We start from the raw sequence: 19,647 nt of genomic DNA, 5'->3' as shown, positions 1-19,647 counted from the left end.
CTTTCACGCAATTAAACGTTTTAGCTTAGGCCTATACTGTATATTTTCTTGATATTGATATAAGTGAATTGGAAAAGTAAGGCGAGACTCACACCGAACATACAAAACTGTTTTCAGCATTCAAAAACGTCCCACGAAAAATGACGCATGTTTGTTTCCTTACAATTTCGGATGTGTATTGTATTGTATTTCTGAATAGAAATTGATGTGTATTGAAATTGTATTTCTCGTGGGACGTTTTGTATGCTGAACATAATTTTGTATTTTCGATGTGAATCTCGCCAAACAGGAGATAATATCATGCGTGAAAATAAATTTGGAAAACACTCCTCAAATCCTTCAGGACCTTGGTAGTACGGTATGACATTCAGTCCGGCATGGAAATCATCCAGTTATGTGAGATTTTTTAGCCAGGAACAGTGGTGTTTAGTTAGACGAAACGTCGAGTTATTCAATGTAGCCTACATTTAGACAGGCTGGGTTTCACATTGGATAGATAATTTACTCTTGAGAGCGAATCGTATCCGTGAAAATGTCGAAGGTGTTAAATTTTTTTATTGATTGGTGGAGAGACAAGATTTAAATTTAATGCGATTGTCCCCTAGGCTATCCTTATCCTGTCCTGGGCTATCCTACATCCTTATCCTAATGCAACAAAAATGTTATACATACGCCATTGCATGCAACCAAACTTTAATCGTGACCATATACAACAAAACAAACTCTTGCACTTTTTACGGTCTCTTTACTTATGTGACCCCTAGCAATGAAAGCACCAGAAGCACTTAATAATAATAACTACTATGGTCTTTTAGCGACAGGGCTCATTTTTAATTTGTATTATATTTAGGTGTCATCACATTATGACTTGACTTATCCTCACTGCATTATGCAAGAAAGTAGCCTACACCATCGTTACCGTTTTTAAAGTCTTCGGAATGATCCGACCAAAAATCGATTTCACATCTACACTGTAGGCCTTCAAGCGCTAGAGCCGAAGATGACAACCACTTTTTGGCCATTGTGCTGGTATCAGAAGCACTTGAAAAACATCAACTTCCCAGCTCGCAGTCTCTTTTGCCATTGCTTCGTCTGCAATTAGACCGCAGACGTTCAACCAATGTTAAAAACTACAAATTTGTTGTGTGAGGCAGTTATCGCCTCCGTTAAAGCTTGCTGCTTCCTCAACATTTTCCAAATCATGCCATGCTTTGATTGACAAACTTGTTGTGTCGGTACTCGGTATGTCGCCTAAGCTTGGTTAATCTAAGTTGAGCCGTTGTTCGTTTATTAGGAAAATTCCAACGTTTTTTTTTCGCACGCAATCAAATTTTACAGATTAGGCAACTTTTCAAAATTCCATGGTTCCCCTGTGGTCAGCACATCAACTCTTTTCATATCGATCGATCCATTGCTTTCACGTTGAGCCAGCTGAATGACGGATTGCTGGATGTCTTGCAAACCTTGAGTCGTTATGAAAAATGATAATGCTGAATGAGTTATTACAAAAATATACTGTCAGGCTGCTGAACATCAATCAGTCAATTTGTTCTATTTCTAATCACTGAGTTGTGAAAGTTTTAAACATCATCCGTTATATTTTAAAAATGAGTGTTTTTCCAATCTCAGACAGTAACCGCTTCTTCCGTGTTACTTTGACGGTAGCCACTTTAACAAGTCGAAATTCTGCCACTGAAATTGACTAGAATGAAACCGCCAACCAATCATAAGCTACGGTTTAAGTGACGTAAAAAATGGCGAAAAGAAGATCATAGAAAGCAAATTAAGTGATGGATTTTTTGTCAGCTGGTTGGCTTAGTGGTTAGGGTTAGGGCTAGAAAGTAGTCATTTCATTGACGCGTGTTCGATTCTCACAACTGCTATTGTTCTTTTTCTTCTGTAATTACCAAATAAAGTTTAAAACAAGCATTAACTCTCTGGATGAGTGCTAGAAGGGTCACAATTGGACGGTAGCCTCTTATAACACGTTCTGATTGGTTGGCGGTTGCATTGTAGTCAATTTCAGTGGCAGAATTTCGACTTGTTAAAGTGGTTACCTACTTTGACAGACGAGCTCTTACACTGGAACTAAGTGAGTTTGAATGTTTTCTCTTGTAGAGTAGGCTATATTTAAAAGTTATTTTCAGGAAAATTAGTTTGTTCTTTTTCAATTTAATTTCAGTCAGCATTGTTTCTATAACAAAATCAATTTTTTCTTTGTAGCCTATTGGCGTTACCTCTCGAATCCCTCTGAAGGCGTTTGATCTCAGAAACAAAATCCCAGAGCTTCGGAGTCAGAAGGATTTTAGCATGTCCGGAGTAGGAGTGGTTAAAAAAAGTCGACTCCGACCTAATACAAAACGATGAACAATAAAATTTTCACATCAAATTTAATTTAATGAATTATTCAATTTATTTTTTTAATTTTGTTTTCATTATTCGATTAGGCTATATATTTAATTAATCGTTTAATTAATTAAAAAATCTGGTAAAACCGAAGTAAAGTCGGTCAGTTATAAATTAAAGAGTCAGAGACGGAGTCGTATATTTTTCTTCCGACTCCGCAGCCCCCTGCAAAATCCTGCTTTCAAAATTGAAAAAAAGACAACTAATTCGTAAGAAAAAATCACTACTGTGGGCATCACCCTTTTGTGATTGAAACAGAAACTTATATAATTATGCACGGCGAAACATTGAGCAAATATGCAACCTTAAGTAGCTTGAAGATTTTTTTTCTGTTAGCAGTTGTATAAAACTGAAAGCTACTGTCCATACATTTTTATTCTTTAGAGCATGCCTAAAGTTTATAGAAACTTAGTTATGTAGTAATGCAAACAAAATAACAGGCGTTGTTGAAAAAAAGCGGTTTGACCACATTATTGGCCCTTCTACTTCACGTTGATTCAACAACAACAAACGAAACCATTAGGATTTGTTGTCAGTACATTATTGAACGTTGAAGAAAAACAGGAAAATAGAGAAGTGTGCTTTGTGTTAGGTTTCATGCTGGCAACAGTGTTTGGTAGCCTACTTATTTTTATACGCAGTAAACTGTATTGCTTCAAAGAAATCAATTGCTTTTGCAAAAAAGCAACAAAAGTGTACCCGTATTCAGTCTGTGTTCGATGGTCAAGTGCTGCGAGGTAGGCCATCAATTACCGCAAGAGTTGCAGCCGAAGATTCTATACGCCCGCGTGCACACTGTGCAAATGATTTGCGATCCAGTTGTTTGTACGTGTAAACTTCCTCCTGAATCAGGAAATGCAGTAACATTTTTTGCAAAGAACAAAACTCAACGCAGCAGGCCAGCCATTCGTGCTGTGGTCATCATTGCACGCTTGCTTTGATATGCATGGCAGAAAAGAACTTTTGCCTTTTTTCTGCCTGCAGTCACTCGCTTCATAAATGTCAATTTGTGATCTGCGCTCAGCCAAAGCCAGTGCCTAGTGGTTTCTGGTTGTGTGTTAGGCGTATATGTAGTACTGTATAAGCACTTTCCAGTATTAATTATGGCACGATAAGAAGATGACAGATGGTGAGGTTAAGTTTTGTTGCATCGTTGTGGAATAGTTTTGCCGTTGCTTTGGTGGTTTGCTGCTGTGTTGTAAATTTTATGTAAAATTCATGCTAGCTTGGAATCATGTCGGACTGTGATTGAATTACGGTACCTGAGTAAGAGCAGTTTTCTGATATACAGTATATCGTAACAAGCAATGTTTAGCTTCAGGGGCGCCGAAACGATTTTTGACTGGGGGGGGGCAGGATTATGAAAAAGAGGCACTTTTGTTTACTAAAAGGCCAATTTTTTTTAAAGCTTTAAGATAAGATATAGCGATAATGCTAATCTATCAGCTCACTATGTATTGAGTATTGATAGCCTACAAGTGTCCGGTATACAAAGAAGGGCATCATCCTTTGATATTATGATGTAACCTAGGCTACTGTGTTGCAAAATTTTTTTGCCGTAAATATTATTTTGAGGCAAAAATGAAGGATTATAATTAGGCTAAAAGCGAATTACGGAAATTGTTATGTTGCAAAGTGTGCAGTAGCTGACATGACTTTAAAAGGGCACCATTGCCCCCCTGCCCCTCCATCTGCAGAAAAATTGCGCCCCTGTTTAACTTGATCTTATTTGAAACAAATTAGTTATGCCTCAAAGTTCAATACTACGGTAGCCTACGTTGCAAGTTACAGTGATAGTTGAAAGAGATACATGATTTCCCAGTTTGGTGTGTAGGGAGGAAGACCTGGCAAAGGAGGTTCGCAAATAATCCTTTGTTACTGGCTAAAAAGTGGGCAAGTTAATTAACACAGCAGTTTCTAACGGGAGAAGTCATTTCCAGAGAGGAATTTTGTAAGCTCAGAAAGGTAATTTCTTTTTATAATGTAGGTGCAGTCAGTGATGGGCATTATCGGCGATAAATTTTTATCGCTTATCGTTATCGCTCAATTATTTTTTCAGTTATCGTTTATCGTTTTCGCCAAAGGCAATATTTGATTATCGCCGATAAATTTTATTTCGGATCAACGCACAAGGGGAAAGACCATGAAAAGTAATATTTTTGCTAGCCACCTAGTTAATGAAACTAAAATTAAAACCAGTTCTTCTTCAGTGCCTGAAGTGTATGTGCACAGGTCGTTGTCAAGGGAGGGGGCACGCCCCCTGCAGCGACGGCCCTGACAACACAATAATTTTTAGAGTTGCAAATTGCAATGCAATGAAATGTATGCAACAAGTCTCTTGCTGTTTTGCTGCAATCGGCAATCGCGAGTGAATTTTACAATTAAAATGTAAGCGCACAGACAGTACAGATTCCTTTGAAGCGAAGCGAAAGAAATTGGCAAGTGGTTTGTGAAAGTGTCGCAATACGAGGCCGCTTTTACATCGGAAACATGGTCTTTCGCGCCACCTCACGATCAACTATTTTATTCTTGTGTTGTTTTTTTTTCGTTGGAAGTGTTAGTTTTTAGTAACTGTCAGTAAAAAAATAATATCCCTCTCGTCAAAACATGAAACTTACTGTTTTAAGCGCATTAAATCTTTAGATGAATAGATTAACTAAAATTGCAAGAACTTGCCTTGAGACGTGCGGTTACGTCACAAACTCAGTTTAAAAGACAAAATTTACACACAATAACAACACAAGATCGGTTATAGACTATAAGATCGATTTTTTTCTAGCTTGGCGATATAACTTCAATCCAAAAATAATAACCAAATTCGTAAGTGCCATTTAACTTATAAAGTTAACCCATTTGTGCCGAAAGTGAAAGTACTTAAGAAAAATTTTGGAAAATTTAAATATTGCATAATTATGACCTAAAGAACATATCACAATTATTTTTTTCCTAATTGTGTTAGGACAGACGCTAGGCAAATCCGTTATCAAATTTCACAAGTTTCTTGTGCTTAATGCTTAAGCGTTATTACATTTTACTTATCGCTCAAAGTGATAAATGGGAAATGTCTTGTTCATGTCTTCTCATGTCATTATTGTCATTGAGCATTTTATTGAAATGAAAGTTCAAAAAATATGAAGATGAAAATTAGCAAAGTAACACAATACCGTATCACTGAAACAAGTCATTGCGGAATATGATATTGCTTGAAGCATTTGACATGCAGACCGACATCACATTTTTTGCATCTTGTAGTAGTTTTTGCATGACAATAGGCGCATCGAGTTGCGTGGTAAAATTATGCTAAATACAGTATAACCTTTCTCATTTACCTATGCGACCTAGCCTACCTCAATCAAATATTTTTATTCCCACTAATACAGTGCCTATATTGTAATTCTTATCTCAACAACTCAGCGTTCTGCCATTGCTTTAATGATGGTGTTCACAAAGAAAACAAAAAAAATTATCTGAAATTATCAGTAAATTACGATAATATGTTATTGTTCGTAAACAAACACGACTAATTTGACAAGCTTGATGGATTTCACAGTATCCACATTTTTACTACCAATAACGTTTAAGATTACTGATAAATTTTCAAGCATTTTGCGTTTTTTGGAATTTTTTCAATTATTGCTGACTTTGCTGTAGACAGCCCTTTAAGCAGAAAGCAAAATACAAAGTTTGGAATTTTTTATGGTATTTTCATTTGATTTAATTATTGCATACTGCACGTAAGCGGCAGTGTAACTCAATTGATAAAAGCACCCAACTGGTATCTGAAGGTATAATTATAAGCACGGCGGTTACCTCAGTGGTTTGATTCTGGATCAAGAGGTTGAAGATTCGATACCTACTGCCGCTGTTGCGATTCTATTCATGCATAACTTACAAAAAGTTTTGTCCCTTTACAGTATATTATGTTCGATTTTTCGTCATGTTGATGAAAACAGTTTGTGCTGCATGGGATGGGGCAGCGCTAATCAAGAAAAAAAATTATCGTTATCGGACATTATCGGCGATAATTTATCGCTTATCGTTATCGCTTAACTTTTTTTTGATTTATTGTTTATCGTTATCGCTTTAGGCATTTTTCGTTTATCGATTATATCGTTATCGCTTACCGTAACTGAAAAATGAGTTATCGCGCCCAACACTGGGTACAGTGCACTAGAAAGCGCTAAAATTGACATCCAGCAAAATGCCATTTGTTTCGTACATAGTAAGGTTGGCTAATTCGACACCGGATATATCAACGCTTCCCCTAATTTGAAATTTTTTTCACAGTCCCCACAAATGGAGTTTCGTGTAAGTTGACGATTTCGATGTATTGAACTGAATATTACGCTTGAATTACGGACTTTCGGCTTCCAATTAAACGTCTTGCTGTGAATAGATTTGACTCTAAGCACCATACTTCACAGTTTGACTCTTTTTTTCAAATTTTCTAAGCTGCACAATTTTCAATTTTGTCAATTTCAATTTGCTTATTGGTAAAAATAATAAACAATATACGCAATAGGCAATGTAAATAAACTTACAATATGTACATCAATGTTTCTAGTTATCATATCATAGATAAGTTAGTTCATTACTGTAGGTTGTCAATACTTTTCTAATGCAAGCTATCTATAGCCACATTGAGCAGCCAGTGCGAAAGGGGCCTCATCAACATTCTGAGGCTTAATAAGTCTAAATTCCGCTTTGGATATACATGTGTGGCTTTAAAACACGGCTAATCATATCAACAGGCAACCTTCATTTCTCATTGTTTCAAAAATTTAATGATTTTTACTTTAAATGTCACAAAACAAAATGTAGCCTTTAACTTACATGCTCAAGAAAATATTGCTTCAAGATGATTTGTCAATGTTTGGAATGTTTTTAGCATCGACTAATAAAATTGAGATTGAGCAGTGATGTTAGAATAAAAGTACAGCATGTTGATTTATTTGTGGTAAGCTTTTGCTGTTGTGTTTTTGATGAATAGCCAAAGTCCCTTGACAATAAACAAATAAGTATGATGCGCCAATGACCATTGCAATGACGTGGATATGTTCAAATTGTTCTTTTACTCTCAAACAGTTTTCAACTGAGTGAATGAATTACTTGTGTATCAACTATGATGAATCATCTGATGAAAAATGTTGCTCATGCCTCTATTGTAGTTCTGGTAAACAGATATTTTCTGTTGCATATTCCTTGTTCACCTGCAACAGATAAAGTTGCACTCCACACAACCATTCAAATTCCAAATGAGCTTAAGAGACAAAAAAATTGTTTTCTTTCCTTCTGGTATTGGCAAAGAACCGTCATTCAGAAAAAAAACCCTCTTGTGTCTTGAGGGCCCCATTTCAGCCCTTAAGTCCCTTCAATAATTTTAGTGTACCGTAATTAATAACTGTAGTTGTTAACTTGTGTCAATCACCCTGCATAAATGAGAATATGAAAGCTGCGACTTCGAAAGAAGTGGATGTGAATAATATACGATTACAGAAAACAAAAATCTGCACCTCTCATCAGGTCTCAAAAAAAATCTCTCATCAGCCAACTTATGTATATTTGGATCTGCAGCCGATGTAAGTCAGTACTCTGCATTGGTATTTTTTAATTTGTGCTATTAATAATTTTTGCTCTAATGAAAGGTAAGTTTATCTTTAAGGTATAGTCCCTCTCCAGGGCCGGATTAACCATTAGGCTAATAAGGCTATAGGAAATAGCCTTAGGCCCTGGAAAAATTCGGCCCTCAATTTTTGTAAAGCTGATAGTGATACAGATCCAGTAACAGTACAATAGCCTACAGTTTTTGCTTAAAAACGAATGACTGAGTTGAGTCAATACATGTGAAAAGCCCATTTCCAAAACCACGTAGTGGCCACTTTTACCGAAATTGAGTTTAGAGCAGAGCTTTTCAACGTAGGGGTCGCAAGCCGTTTTTCGGAGGTTCGCGAGGCGCTTGAAATTCCAGTGTATTGTTTTCAATTCTTTTTTGCCAGAAAAGATTAAAAACTGTGTTTTTTTTGCAATCGCCCATTCCTCTACTTGAGGTTATTATATCGTTTAAGCTTTCAGACGTTGCAAAGGCTTTAACTATAGGAAAGCATTCGATATTTTTCACAAAGTTCTTGTTGGCCTACGTTATTTTGTGCACACTAAAGTTAAACATTAACACCGCTATGGTAAAAAAGCAAAACTTTGAAGAATCCTATGCAAATTATAGATTTCTTAGTATCGTTTTCAGACTACATTGATTGCTAAGAGGGGTTGCGGTGGAAAAAAGGTTGAAAACCGCTGGTTTAGAGTGTCATTAGGTAAAGTATTACCATAGATACCTACTATCTATTTCTTTCTTTCCATAATCTTTTACATCTGCTTCAAATTTGACAAACATTTTTTGTTCTGTTTATGTTATTTTGCAGTAAATAATTTTAATTTTCATGTACGTATTTTTATTACTTTTGTAGCTTGGTTTGCAAAAATAGGCCCTTCTCTAGTAAACAACCTTAGGCCTACAGTACCCTTAATCCGGCCCTGTCCCTCTCCCCTTGGCCCCTATGTCGTTTTCGGTTGTCATATTGATTGAGCTTGTGAAAATAGTTTGACAATCTTTTTTACAAGCAATATGTGTTTTTTGCTTCAAGTTACGTTACAATAAAACCAAGGTCATTCACAGGAGCTGAAATCCAATACAGCCCATAAAACAACACGTATATTTGAAAAGTAAAAAAATGAAAATACAAAGTCTTGCTTCTTATATAGATTTGTCCTCCATGGGAAAAGATTAGCTGTTCTATGGATAGCCGTATGGTTAAGTTATCATCATAAACTAGGCAGTAACACCTAGATTTAACAATGTTTGTATGGACACGGTGGACCAAGTAATCAAAAAGTTTATTTATTTTCAATACTTATGTATTTGTTTGGGTCAATCTTATTCAATATTTTTATTTATGTTTTCCAGCATCCATCAATTTGCACGTAGCTACGTTTCATAATAAACTTGTGTTCAATGTATACTGTAGTGGAGCAACAGAAAATATTCAGTCACCAACTTCAGGAAGGCTGCAATTATTACAGCACACTTTTTTGTCATCAAACAAACGGTGTCCAAGCAAAAAATTTGCAATACTCTCAGCAACATGCTACCAGCCTGAGAAGAATATCTCAAGAATGTCACTCACCGTATAACAACTGGCAAACATCAGTTAATCTTCCTAATGGCAAAGTTCATCCACATACAACAGAGTATACAACGCAATGCCACAATCAGTTTCCAACTATGCCTTCAAAACATATCATGTGTGCGACCCCGTGCACAACAGGGCGTAATAATGCTTCATCCCTTCACAGTTATTACAATGAGGCAAACTTTCGCCAGCTGCAAGCGGATCAGAACAACTTAAGATTTCAACGAACTCCACCCCGTGATGAGAGTCTTCAGTATTTTAACACACAGACAAGAATGAACTTGAACCAGACAGCATCACGGCCTCTTTCACATTATGCTAATCCTGGTTACTTGACTCCGTCACCTTCTCCGGATCATTTGTGTTATTCTCCAGCAACACCTGCAAATGCTTTGCAACGAGTTACTTTTTCTGGGCCAAGTCGTCCTGTTGTAGCAAATTCACAACACTCGCAAACATTTGGTTGCATAACCAATAGTATCCCTACTCACCATCAACCATCCCCCAATACATTCCTACCACCAGAACAGCAGCATATCTACGTGATGCCTCATCAAGCAAACCAAGCAGAGCACCGGCTGCCTTTGCCAAGAAAACATGTATTACCTGCTCGAATAGATAATATATATTCCACCACAAAAGCAGCAAAGACAGTGCAGTCTATGCCATACGTAGAAAATGCCGCTGGCTTGCCAGTGCTTAGGAATTCTTGTTTTGAACCCACTCAGTCTGCAACCCGCTATTCGGTTAAAATAGTCGAAGACAAATTAAATCGAGTCCTTCAAATGCCATTTATCCAACAAAATTTACATGACAAAACAAATGACTACAATTTAACTAACCAGAAAAGGGACATTGTACCATTAGCTGTGCAGTTGCAACCGTCTGCTGACAGAACAACTGACTACAATTTAACTAACCAGAAAAGGAACATTGTACCATTAGCTGTGCAGTTGCAACCGTCTGCTGACAGAACAACTGACTACAATTCATCAAACCAGAAAAGGAACATTATACCAGAAGCTGTGCAGTTGCAACAGTCTGCTGACGTTTCCAATGAACTGTTTTCAAATGCAACTTCATTGCAAAGTGCAATGCAAACTGAATGTCGTGAACAAGATTTAATTCCTGTACAGCAAGCTAAAGCGAATATCACGTATAACGCTTCGAATCAACTAAACACAAGCCACCAAGCCTCTTCTCTCGCCACTGTCGAAGATGAAGAAGACTTTGTACAGATTGTTAGTTGCTTTTCTTTGAGCACTAAACATGAGAACGAAAATATGAAGACAATTAACATGGATTCAAATCAGCATTTTGAACCTGTAAAAAGTGAACCGATTGAAAAATGGGTAGAAAGCTCTCTGTCACCTTCAAAAAATAATAAAAAATGTAAAACAAAGAAAAAACGGCGCAGTACTATTTCCAATGACAAAGAATACTCAGTATCAATAAAGAAAAAATCCTTACAGTGCAAAACAAATCATCATAAGGACAATAAATCAAGAAATTTAAACAAAAAAAATAAGCACCGTTCTCTTACAATCATTTACAACCAGTGTAAGGTTGTCGGCAATATCAAGAGATTGGAGGAAAAATACGAAAATTTAACTCATAAATTAGATGAAGTTGTTTTACGGAAGGAGAAAGTTATAAGCAAAGACTTCGTTTCTGCTAAAGTCACAAAAGTGGATACCAAACCACTTGTTTCGAATTGTGAGAAAATCGTTCGCAGCTCTGCTTTGACAATTGTTCAACCCCACACATCCTTGTTGACGACCAGAACAAAAGAAAACTTGCTTAGAAAAGAAAGTGACTTTATTAATACTACTCCAAAAAAACGGGCACGGATGACTTTTTCTGCACCTCCTAAAAGCTTGCGAATGGATTTGCTCTATATGACTAATCTCAATAGATTGAGGAAAGAAGGTCAGGCGATTCAAGTAGATGATCAAGAAAGAAGGTCAAACAAGTTTAAAAAATTTCCATCTTCTCGTTTAAGGGGTATTTCAAAATCACAAAAGACAATAATGAAAAACATCACACAAACTTTCACCCAAAAAATGGTATCGCCTCAAGTAAAACCTTGTTATGTTCATTTAACTGATTTAAAACTAGAATTATTTTAACTTTTGTGGGTGTGGTCCAAGCTCTTTTTTCCTGTTTATTTACTTTTGCGGTTCATGGACTACTGCAACAATGACTGCTAAATTGCCTTACGCTCTTTGATAATGATTTTTGTTACCACCAGAGATTGCATTTTATGCAAAGTGTTATGCTATTGTGCTAATATTGTTTCATATGCAGCTTCTCGAGTCTTATACAGTGCAAATACTTTTTGATGATGTGTGCCTATTTAGTCATTTGCTTACAATGTTGTAGTTAATATCTGTATGTCTACAACTTTTAATAGCACAAAGCCAACTACACAGCTTCTTTATAAACAGTCTAGAGTTGAAATACCGACAATGTATTTTACTCAAACGACCAAACATTCACAGCAACATAAACCTAAACTGGCAAAAATCATTTCCGACATCAAAATTCTCTGTGCAAAGTCTTACATTTTATTTATTGTTCTTTTGCTTTGTGGCCGTGCTGTAGCGACTCCAACAACATGCAGGCTGTGATAATCGATCAGCTCAGTTGTTTTTATTTCTGACTATCACAGCAAAAACAATAGGCTACACGTCTACATAGTGAAGGTCGAGGAAAAAGGTAGAAGCGATAAAACGCGAACGATAAAATGTGCTTGCGACCGAAGTAAGTTAGTAAGTCGAAGGATTTGGCACGGTTGCAACACCTTCAGAAAAATTTAAGATAGAAAAGGAAATAAAAGAAAACGTTACAAAAAAAACAAACACAACAGCCCATAATATAACTTTAGCTGATATTTTCAAGAATTGCATAAATAAACATTTGCTATATGAAGATTGGCCATGGCGCGTTATCAAGAGTGCTGATGGTCGATCCTTTTGCTATCACAGCAGGCCTACTTTTTCAAATATCTCTTTGTAGAATAACCACATTAGCTTACTTTCATAGAGTAGTTTTCACACACCTTATCATATTTCCCAAAACAAAAACCTTCGTAGCCTACGACGCATTTTTGTATATGGCTCTGGCGAAACAAATGAAATAAAAGTGCACTACTGCTGCATTTTTTTCTGTATGTTATGCTTTGTCTTCAAGGCTTTACAAACAAGAGTATTTTTTTCCGTTGACGTCATGATCAGTTTCGACTCTGGTCGCTGGCAAAGGTCTGGTCGATTAATTATTGAAAATTTGGAGTTTTGTTTACTGAGCTATCCTTACTTCCTCTTCGCCATCTGTAACTTGTATGATCTGAAGTTTTCGAGTTTCTTATGTTTGTTGTATCAATTTGTCGCTTTCCTTCCTTAAAACATGTCGCTTTCCTTCCTAAACACATTGCATCCAATTTCGGACCATCCTGCTTTTGAGTCGTGCGCAACGGATAAGACGCTCGCTTTTCAATCATGTAATCCTGGTTCGACTCCTGGCTAAGCTGGTTGTTGGAAACACCTTTCACCTCTACCTAGGGTGTAGTAAATTGGATGGACGTAGGTTGTTAAAGGAAAGGCGGTCGAGAGCAAAGAATCGACCACCCTACTCTTGTTGGTGCCGAAGGCTTAGTATAATGAGAACCACATCTTTTCAACCCCCGATGCTTGGATCAGGTTTGGGACTCACCTTTACCTATGGTTCCGAGGTTTTCTTGAATTTGAAATCGAATGTAGGCTAGTGATTAGCCTAGACCCCTTTTGAATTTTGTTTTTGCCATTCATCGCAACAATTTTATCAAATTAATTCCATTCGGTGTTTGCTCGCTCGTTTTTCATCCAGACAAATGTTTAAAAAATAAACATTTGCGAGGATGACAGGAAGCGGGGGCGTATGACCAATACTAATCCACTAGATTGTGATGAGTGAAAGCTGAGGATGAGCCTTGTCAGACCTATCTTACTTCGATATAAGAGATATGAGACGAAAAAATGGAAGGTAAGAATCTTCATGTGTCACACAGCCAACGCCCAGTGCATCACGCAAGCTTTTGCTCTATTTGTTGCACTCAACCAAATCTTGTGCAGAGCATTTTGCTTTTAGGACATTGCGTTCAAGTAGATGTTGCATCGCTTGCTCCTGTCCGCTTGTGCTTTGGGAATACCCCCAGTGTTGCATGAACGTTTTACATCTGCCAATGCTAGTTCTTTGGCTGAGGCATCGTCTATACCTCTATAGTCTATGGCTCATGTTGTTTAGCTGAAGGAAAGTTTTCTACGGGAGAGAGCTCCACATTAGTTGATATCTGTTTGGATGCCAGCTTTTCTTGCCACAGCATTTGCGATGATTTATTATGGCGAATGAATAACAAAAATTCTTATATACAAGCAAGACAACTTTTTTTTTGTGCTTGAAAATATTTGAATTGATTTCTCGACAGCCCGTCAGGTTTGTAGGATACGTTGATCAAGATGGATGATTACGCGGAAGTAGCCTATTGCAGATAAATTCCCACCGCAAGATGCGCGGTTGGTCTTCGTAATTAGAGACTTCAAATAGGGGAGATCCTCCAACAGTGCCCAGTGTCCTACAGTGCTCAACCTCCGTTTTTGGCGGCAATGCATTTGTTACGGACAATTTTCATATTAAACGTCATATAAAACCGTTCAGGTCTACTGAATCTTGGCGTCTGACGTAATGGACTATTGCTAAAAAACGAGCAGATTGCAGAATCGTTTGCAAGACCTGTAAAACATTTGCAGCTGCAGCATAAGATTACATCATCGTTAAATCTTTAATTACTTGAACAAGTGTAAGCCAAACTTGAGCAGGTGTGACCTAGACTTGAGCAGGTGTGAGCCAGGCTGGAACAGATGCTTGAATAACTTATCATTGCCTATCATTATTACGTCACATAGCTGCTTACGTGCGTTTGAGATATTGCAAATTATTTTCGTCATTCGTAAAATTGTTGCTTGAAAGTTAGTCGCATATTTAACTGTTTTGCTTAGTGCTGCCAGCTGAACAAAATTTCCGTCTTTTATCTAAGTAGTTTGGATTTTAGTGACAAGTTTTTAGTGGTGTATCGCGTTGCATCCCATTTTCGATAGCTACGGGCTAATTTTACAGAAATATATACACTTTTTGAATAGACGATTCAAAAGAGTGTTTCTTTCGGTCATTGCATACAGACGAACGGATCCGCAAATCTTATGTTACAATTTTCCCACGAAGAGATTATGGTTTACCGCTGTGACCAGCATTCTGATTTAACGCTTTAACGAGTTTGAGGTATTGCCACCTGACCAATGATATCCCAGTCACAACTTGAAGGCTTAACTAAAGACAGGCAGCTAGCTCCGAAAGGATGTCAAATTTGAAGGAAATTATTATTATTTTACATAAAAAGGAAAACCGTGCTCATCAAATCATCATCAACTATATCAGATATTTAGCAATGCCATTGTGAATAGGTAGCCTGCCCTATAGGCTAGTCTTATATGTTACGTTTTGGCAAGACATAACTGCAGCAATTAGGAAGTTACAGCTTGTTTTGTTCAAAATGGTGTCGGTGCCAACAGTGCCCACCAACGATAGTTCCAACAGTGCTCAGAATGGGCACTGTTGGAACCTTGCAGAATAAAATTGTCAGCTGACAACTCGGTAGGATAGATGGTCTGTAGGCTATTAGCTTGATCAAAACTACATTATCAAACGTTTTACGGTTCTCCATTTTCAGTTTTCTCCCTTGACTACATATGTGTAACGTATAACTTAATTGCCTATTGTTGCAGAGTGATCTAGAAAAATGGCTAAGAAAATGGTCAAACATTCTCCGGAAATCATGAAAAGAGCTTGCAAAGAAGCCCGTACCTATAGAAAGTCTATCAATTCTATTTCCAAAGAATTCGGCATTCCTCGCAGGACACTGAGGCGTTATTCAGAAACGTGCACCAACAATGAGTTAGAAACTTTAGCACAGAAAAACGTTCAACCGAACTAGGCCTATACCATTAACAGAATATTCTCCAACGAAGAAGAGAGGACACATGTGACCAAGTTGCAGCACTGTGCACAAACGCCGCAACTCCATGGATTTTACTAAGAGTGTAGGAGGCAAGTTGGAAGCCCGCTATCTTCAGGCGCGAAACATCCACGCAGTGGGTTTCTTGGAGCAGGATGGCAGTCGGTTGCAAGGGTTCAATCAGGTGTTCTAAAACTGTAGACTTGGCTCTTGAAAAGCCTTCCACATTGAGCTGCAGCAAGATTATTCCTTCCCTTACGACATTCGTTGATGTCTGCCCTAATAAAGGCGCTTGATCGGGGCCGGAATTAATCGGAGACTGCAACTCCATTTGCATGTTGTTTGCTTCAGATAAGCTTTGCTTTCTCTTTGCTACTTGTCGGTTTGTTGTCATCAGTCGAATCCAGGGCTCACCACGTGGAGGTTGACAACTTGAGAGAAAGAGTAGTAAGAGTAGTACGGCTATGCGGATGATCTAGCTCTTCTATATGCTCACAGGAACTGGCATGAGGTGAAAAGAAAACTTGAAACTGACCTGAAACTGGTGGCTGACTATCTGGACAAGTGGAGGCTCAAACTGAATGCGTCGAAAACAACAATCTCTGCTTTCCATCTAAATAATCGGGAATCTCAGCGTCTACTGTCTGTTTAGCTAAAAGGAAATCCTTTACCATATACTGCAAACCCAACTTACCTTGGAGTAAAACGTGACCGGCAGTTGACCTACAGACCCCACATCGAATCACTCCGTGCCAAGGTTACCTCGCGAAATAACCTCTTGAGAAGCCTAGCAGGAACAGGATGGGGAGCCCGAGCATCAACCTTGCGTACAATTGCACTAGCCTTGGTCTACAGCTCAGCCGAATATGCCTTAGCTGTGTGGAATCGCAGCAGACACTGGCTGTCTCCGCCCCACACCTACTGCTTATCTGCCAACTTTGGCTGGCATTGCTCCTGCTCATGTCCGTAGGGAAGAAGCCTCTCACAAACTGGCTTTGCATGCGAGACTCGATCCTCAACACCTTCTCCACAGTCACTCCCAAACAAATGGACTAGTCAGACCTCAACGCCTATCATCAAGGCGCCCATTCCATCGATATGCTACACAACTTGTGGATAAGAACTTCAGCTGCATGGAAACATGGGCCCAGGAATGGAACGAGCTGCCACATATCCCTCCCCAGTTTTCAGTTATACCGGCACTCTCCATCCCTCCTGGAGCAGACCTCTCAAGAAAGGCATGGGTCACATTGAACAGGATCAGACGTGACGTTGGCTGCACTGGCGCTAATCTGTTTAGGTGGGGTTGCATAATTCGCCGATATGTGTCTGCGGAGCGGTAGAACAAACAATGCAACACATACTCCACGAATGTTCCATCTTACGGCCCCCAAGTGGAATCACTGGTATTCGACAACTGGACCCAACTACCGTATCTTGGCTGCACGAGGAGGCATTGCCAATCTAAGCTACTACAAGTCAAACGAGAGAAGAAGAGAGAAAGCTTTGTGAAACTTCAAGACGCGCAAAGCATCACTTTGGCTACAGGGCCAAGACAGCTAGAATAGGCTACTGGCATTCGAACTTGCTGTAAAATACAATAAAAAAATTCCGGTTTTTCATGCTAGTTAGTAGCTAGTAGACTGCTCACAAAAAGAAACATCGGTTTCGACAATATTGGAATTGCTATTGATGTGTTCTTCAATGTGTTTACAGAAAGTGGGCACTGTGGGAACCCTACATGGGCAGTGTTAGGCATTCGTGTCCTACAGTGCCCGCTTTTTTTAAGCATTTTTACACAGTAGAACTTGGATAACTCGTCTTCAGAAAACTCGTCAGTTTGCCCAAGTCGTCAATGATTGCCAGGTCCCGGCAGAAAGCCTATCTTTTGTACACAATCAAGTTCGGTTAAGCGGTCATCGCATAATTCGTCAATTCGATTATGTCGTCACTGTTTTTATTCTCCTGGGACGTAAAATTCGTCCAAGTTGTCATCCACCCAAATGCTGACGTGGCATTTACAAACTCTTTCGAGAAGAAATTACTGCGCTGAGACGTGTGCACGCACACACTCTATCGGGCCAGACGCACATGCGTGGAGTATGTTGGTCTGGCCGATTGCGGGTGTGCGCGCAAGTGCTCTGTTGCCGATAAGAGAAGCGCTGTAAGAAATCCAAAGCACCTTACGTACAGAAAATGAAGACAACGAAGAAGATGATGGTCAAGAGGAAGAAGAGCCTGTGCCACCTATATGTTATGCCAAAAAGACAGTGGTGAATTCGCAAGCTCACTATCAAATATGCATGAATAGGGGAAAGGTGTGTATTTTGAACCCCTTAAAGAAAAATAAGCACAACTCAGCCAACTTCCGGTCAATGTGTATTATTTTTCACCCAGTTACAGTCTAGGTACTTGCAAACCAGTGTAGAAAATATAAATCACATACAATAAAAAAATACAGAATAATTAAGCAATAAAAAATGTTCAAAAATGGTCCAAATTACACATATGGTGTGTATTTTGGACCATTGGGGTGTGTATTTTGGACCATTGGAGTATGTCATTTCAACTGAAGTTGCTTGAGGTCTTCGAAATGAAATTTCTGGATGACGGTTCAAGAATCCCTTAAGCCAATCTTTTTCAGCCAGACCCTTTTCACTGTTGAAGCGGGTATTGATATTATTGGCAGACGCAATGTCATATGCAAGCTTTCTTAAATCTATGGCCCCTAAACCATAAAATCTTCACTCCATTTCCAAAACATGTTTGACCTGTTGATCTTGAATATTTTCGGGAAGATCAAGTTGTCGACCAATGGTTTTTGACACTTGTGTAGCATATTTATTGGTAGCCTGTTATGGACATGTTTTAACACTACAGCTTTGGGAATTTTGAACTGACGCGATGCTGCATAGGTGAAATGACTGGTCCAAATTACACACTTTCATGCACTGTTAAAAATTACCAACTATGACTTCCACACTTGGTTACAAGTCTTGTAATTGAGCACAACATCTCCTTATGGGTTAAAGATAATACCAACATCATATCAGACTCAAACGTCATGCCAATAACGTCTCAGCGCTTAGCAATCAACTCCCCAAAATAACATCAGCATACCCAAAACCACAAATTCCAATCTCCCGTCCACGTTTCTAAACCTAATGAGCTGAGTTTTTCACATCCGGGCTATTATTATTTTTTCTTTCAAGCTGTTCAAAAATACTGACAAAACGATTTTTATTTTTCGAGTTAGGGGACTGGTCCAAATTACACACTGGTCCACGTTACACCACTTTCCCCTACTTGGTTGACAAGACACTTGCAAGCAAAATGCAGTTAAAAATATCTGTGTTTTTCAGTTAAGCTGTTAAGTGAGTTATTATTGTACTTTATTGTGCACCGTAATTAAATTCTTTTCTCGCTAAATCCTCTTCGTCTCACTTTACCACTATCGCATTTAATTATGTCGCGGAGCACCATGAAATTAATGCGACGCGAAACAATGGCAAAATTTAGCTGTTTGCATTGGTCGTCAGTTCGCGTAAGTCGTCACTTTTTCTGTTCCCCCTGGGGTGACGAGTTATCCAAGTTCTACTTTTGCCATTATGCAAATACTGCTTATCGTAGAATTTAAACTAAACTATCAATAAATAGCATAAAGATAGTACTAAGACATAGCGTAGAAAAATGAATATCATTGACAAGTTTTGAGAAAAAATTTCAAATATTCAGAAAAACTGGGCACTGTTGGGCTATCTTCCCTATAATGCTGCAGCACAATACCGAACAACCTTGCAATTAACTTACAAGTTAATTTGATTGACATATCAGTTAATTTGATTCAGACTTAGAATGCATATTCAAAATCATTACAAGCTGCCTGATTTGTCGAGTTTCGAAAATCCTCTGACATAGGCCTACAGTAAACTAATCCTTTATTCCTTTCTATGTTGATCACAATTTACTTCACAGATGTCAAAAGCATGTTCCATTTCTGTTCAATAA

This window comes from Aplidium turbinatum, chromosome 1 (genome assembly GCF_918807975.1).
Source record: "Aplidium turbinatum chromosome 1, kaAplTurb1.1, whole genome shotgun sequence".
Taxonomy (NCBI): Eukaryota; Metazoa; Chordata; class Ascidiacea; order Aplousobranchia; family Polyclinidae; genus Aplidium; species Aplidium turbinatum.
The sequence above is the reverse complement of the archived record's forward strand: the minus strand, read 5'-3'. Positions refer to the sequence as shown.